This window comes from Haplochromis burtoni, unplaced genomic scaffold (assembly GCF_018398535.1).
Source record: "Haplochromis burtoni strain Fernald_Lab_line unplaced genomic scaffold, NCSU_Asbu1 Contig_1186, whole genome shotgun sequence".
NCBI lineage: Eukaryota > Metazoa > Chordata > Actinopteri > Cichliformes > Cichlidae > Haplochromis > Haplochromis burtoni.
The window spans coordinates 1-5,386 of record NW_024583547.1 but is presented as its reverse complement, the minus strand read 5'-3'; the positions used below and the strand labels follow the sequence as shown (position 1 = coordinate 5,386).

The following is a 5,386-nucleotide window of genomic DNA, read 5'->3' as shown; positions in this document are numbered from 1 at the left end:
TGTATTGTATGAATGAGCCTGAACTTTGTTGTTTGTCGCCCCCTAGCTGTGAGATGCAGTACAGTGAGACTGCTGACAGCACGATCGACTGCACCAGTGTGACTGAACGGTGAGCAGACTGATCCACACAGCAGGGAACATCTGTGTTGTACCTTGATCTCTGTGGTACATCACATATAACTGCAGCACAGATAGAAGATAAACACATCTGATTACAAAAACATAAGAGAACCAGAACAAAACATCAAATCGCTGTAAGTTAAGATAAAATAAACGTTTATTAGTCCCACACGTGGGAAATATTTTTGGTCACGGCAGAAAGCACAAGTTAAGAGCAGTAAAAATTAAGAAAAACACAATAGGATAAGATGAAACATAATTACATACTATAAAAAATAAAACAACATTGTGATGGACCGAGTTAAAAAAGCAGGAGTCAAGGATTATTAAAAAAATATGGTTTTCATTTATTTAACCCCCAATTATATTTACAAAAGTAATAAATGTTGAGTCATAAAAGAGGTCAAAGAAACAAAACTGAACTCAGGCAAAACTGCAAACTTAACAAACCAAACAACTGCCCAAACAATCGTAACTGACCTAAAGAGGAAATGACACACAGGTGTGTGTGTGTGTGTGTGTGTGTGTGTGTGTGTGTGTGTGTGTGTGTGTGTGTGTGTATCTATCTATCTATCTATCTATCTATCTTATCGGCCTCGATACCACATTTTCTAAAGTACTCGTTAAAAGTCCCCTGATACCGGAGACCGATACCACGGTCTGAGAAACTGTCTATGTTTGAGCGGCATGTAAGGGGTTAATCACAGGCGCCGAGTGCCCGCCCCCAGGCCCCGGCTGCAGCTCAGAGCGGGGAGAAGGCGAGGCGAGACATGTCAGCCGTGTGGAACTATTTCAAAGTGAACGAAGACGCGAAAACAAAGGCGGACTGCAAATTGTGCTCAGCGAAATTGTCCAGAGGAGGCTCTAAAGGTAGCGCATTTAACACAAGTAATTTAATCAAGCACCTAAAATCCCAACATGACAATGAGTACGAGGAGTTTACCCACACTTCTAAACCAACACAACCCACGCTGCAGCAAATTCTTGCAAGACGAGAGAAAATATCCAGAGACAATCTACGTGCTGTGAAAATAATATACTTCAACAACATGGGAATAGAGCAGCTGTGAGAGACTTCAATATTAATGAATGGTACGGAAGTGGAGGAAGCAAGAAGAATGAGTTGAGTAAAGTTTGACCTATCTGACTGCTTTGTTTCACTTAATGCGCCTTGCAATCCGGTGTGCCTTGTGGTCCGAAAAATACGGTACTGCAAACTAAAGTCTGATTTTGCGTTATTTTAAATTAAGAAATAAGAATACATTACTTGAACTTTGTCACGATGGAACTGGGAGGACTCAGGCGCAGACTGAAAAATTACAGAAACTTAAATTTTATTTACACACTCCCGGTGCACTATATACAGGTGAGGGGAAAGGGTCCAAGGTTCCCAGGGGTACAGGGAAGAATCAGGAAACGTCCTCTCTCGCACAGCTCCACACGAACAGCACAATTCTCTTGGAATGGTCCTTTTCTCACACCCGCCACTCTCACTGCCGTACTCACAAATAGGCTTCGGTGTCCAAACTTCCAAACAGGGCACGAAGGATCTGCACACAGAGATGAGGAATTAACAATGAGAAGAGTACTCAAAATTGGCTTAGGCTAAAGTAGCACTGACGAGCGTTACTCAATAGTCCAGACGAGGTGCTCTCAATCACTAAGTAGTGAGAGCAAACGAGGTGAGGAGCCACAGGTGATTGCTTGCAGGTGGTGAAGGCCAGGGGCGGGAGCCTACAATGAGCTGCGCCCAGGCATCGTGTAGAGAGTGAAAGGAGAGAGATGTACTTCAATGTACTTCAGGCCCAGCAACACACTCAGACAAAAACTTCCCAAATGCAAGAACTCCTAAACACAAACTTAATAATGTAGTGTGTGCTGTACAGTGCAATGAGGAATGCTCAGATCTGAACATGTTCACATTTTGGACAGAGAGGACAGATGGTTTGAAAGAGGAGTGAAAGAAGCCATCTATGTCCACTGTGAGCGACCATCTTTGAACAGAGGCGGGGGTTTACGATACCAGCTGTCTGCCATCTATAATCCAGCTCTGACATCCCTTCCCAGACGCCTTAACGCCCACTCACATCCTGGGCCTTTTGACCCTAAGAAATTACATGATAGGGTGGGGCCAGGTTTCACAGCGAACTCACCCAAAACCTTGGCTTTTTTTTTCTTCCTACACTCGTCTCACCAGTGATGGAAATGACGGCATTACTAACGGCGTTACTTTTTTCAGTAACGAGTAATCTAACTAATTACTATTTCTATTGTTACAACGCCGTTACTGTTACTAACAAGAAAATGCAGTCATGTTACTATTTTTCAACAAACATCGGTTGAAGCTGTGTTCAGCTTACCACACCTTCTATCAGCTGCACGGAAGTAGCGGCCTACATAATTAATCTGGGTAAATGGCTGCAAGTAACTGTGCATATGATTTTAAAATTGCCAATTTATATTTGCATTTAAAGTTATGAAATATGATTCAACAGAATTGTTTGCGGTTGTTACAGTAAATAATATAGATTTTTCTACTCAGATTTTATGATTTTTGTATGATTTTAGATCAATTGTGTTAATACAGTATGTCAAAATGAAAACAACTGTAAATTCAGACACTTGAGGTTGTGCTGAAAAGGATGATACTAAACAAGACAAAGTAAATAGTTTTTAAAGGTGAAATGTAGAGGTAAAATCAAAAGTAGTTAAAATGTCCAGTTATAACCTTTTTAAAGTAACGCAATAGTTGCTTTTCAAGTAATTCATTACTTTTAGAATCTTGTAACTCAGTTACTAACTCTGTTACTTTTTTGAAGATGTAACTAGTAACTATAATCAGAAATGGGCAGTACCGCGTTACTTGTAACGGTCATGCAAAAACGGTAATTTGATTACTGTTACTTTCCCGTAGGAACGCTGCGTTACTGCGTTTCTAAAACCGTGATTTTTTTGCGAGAATGTCTCATGACAGTGACGTAAGCGAGTGCGACAACAGCTGTGTGCAGATCAACAATGGATCACATATCGATTGTGGGAGAGAGTATGAGCGTGCAGCGTTTAAAGCGTGGAAGTACTGACCTTACTTTGAGTTTGATTCCATAAAAAGTGACAAAAACATTAGCGTCCATTGTGCGTGGGAAGAAAACTTCTTTTTACAGCGAAAAAAACCCTAAACTTCCAAGCAAGCACCGAGTGCGCAACGACGTAATGGGAAACTCACAGAGAAACTCGCGGATTCTTCCACTGACCGCGGCACACCTGCACCAGGGTAAACCTCCGCCTACCCCACTCCTGCTTTACAGGTGAAAATAGAGCAACAGGACCGCTGAGTCTTTGACTTTATTTATTTTCTGCTGTGTTTTACTTGCATCTATTTGAAAGACTGAGTGTAAACACAAAAAATATTTTATTTTATGTGCTGGAATGTGCAGAAAATAGGTTTAAATGTTAAACTAATTTCTTCCAGTCAGAGAATGTTGCATATAATTAAATTTTTGCTTGATGCATAAAGTTAAAAGATTAAAACTAATAAAACAAGTTTTAAAAAGAGACTTTTCCATTTGATTACATTTTGTATGATGGATTATGTAGAAAAAGTAGAATTGGGCTGAAAGATCTATCGCTTTATCACCTATTCAGGTTGTAAATCGTGTTTTTAAAAAGTAACTAAGTAACTAAGTAATTAATTACTTTTGAAAATAAGTAATCAGTAAAGTAACGGGATTATTTTTGGGGGGAAGTAATCAGTAATTAGTTACTGATTAATTTTTTCACGTAACTTGACCAATACTGACTATAATTAATTACTTTTTCAAAGTAACTTGCCCAGCACTGGTCTTCACACCTTGGCGTGGGGACAGCTCACCCAAAACCCTGGCTGATTGTGACCCACACCCGTTTTCACACCTTGCTCATGTGATTAGGTAGAGGATCATTAGGGGGTCGATTGTCCCTCTTGGGGGATACTCCCACAGGTCTTAAATCTGGGACTCTCCACCGCTTGACCCTAGAACTGAAGAACCTTCTTGAATGTGAGGTCAAACGTCCTCAAGCAACTTAAAAAAGTCCAGACTCTTTTTCTTTCTGTGCCCTTGTTTACTTGTACCAGTTAAAAATCATGCAGCGCTATTTTGTAACAATTGTAGAATGAGAGGGGGGCCTGGCTAATTCCAGTCAAAAGAGAATTACAATAATCCAGACAACAGGTCACGAACACATGGATCAAAGTGTCTAGGTGGTTTCTAGGAGGGGGACTTAACCACAGGGTTGACATATGAGTCATGTTTAAGGCTGGGGTCTATTTTCACAACTAAATTGGTGATGCTGGACTTTTTATGCAGGACCAAAGAGGAAAGATCTAAAATCATGACCTCTGTCTTTCTTCTTTTTTCATTAAAATTAAGAAGGTTGAGTGCCATCCACCATCTTTCTGTATTATACTTAAATTATGTGTGTTGTGTCTGCACCTCGCAGACCCCGCTGGTTCAAAGACTTATCACCCGTTAACAAAGCAAGACAAACAGCTTAACCGTTCTTTACTTGCTAGTAAGGGGAGTCTGGTCGGATCCTCAGAGCAGCACTTTTGCCCTCGACCTCAGACGACTCCAAAAGAACCAGCCTCCCCTGCAGCCTTTTATTCTCTCACACACAGTTTCCCAAACAGCCACTGTTAAACCTCCCTGTGGTGCGCCATAAAATGTCATTAAACTAAGGCATTGAGCATGTGTGTGTAACTTCCTGATCACAAAGGATCATCTCCCCTCACCCTGTGTATGGCTTAACTCCTCTAATGGTACACAAGCACAGGTGAGGTTATAAATGGCAAGAAGTAAACAGAGAACCTTCACATAGGGTTTCTGCAGTTAAACACTATAACCAATTACCTCCCCCACCTAGATGTAGGCCGGGAGGAGGATGGAAACAGAAGAATGTTGTTGATCATACAGTTTGAACCAAGGCTTACAAATTTAAGTAGAAAAATGACAACTATTATCAAAATTTACCTAACAATGTGACTTCAGCACAGATGGAAGATAAAAACACCTGATCACAGATGCTTATTTTATTCTCATTAATGTTTTGTTTTTGTTTTTTTATCTGTGGTACAGCTGTAATCTCCTGAAGGAGGCGCCCTTCTCCTCCTGTAACACTGACATTGACCCAGAGCCCTACATAACCGCCTGCACCGACACTTTGTGTAAATATCCTGCAGTGGACGGACTCAACTGTCAGTTCCTGAAGGCCTACGCCAGAGCCTGCAGTC

At 40.9% G+C, this 5,386-nt stretch overlaps 1 long non-coding RNA gene across 1 annotated transcript; it reads left to right on the top strand.

Moving 5' to 3' along the window:
• Window positions 1-15: 15 nt before the first annotated feature.
• LOC121813141 lies at window positions 16-5,386 on the top strand. The gene is made up of 2 exons (XR_006053535.1): window positions 16-109; window positions 5,232-5,386. It is a non-coding gene; the product is annotated as an uncharacterized LOC121813141 (long non-coding RNA).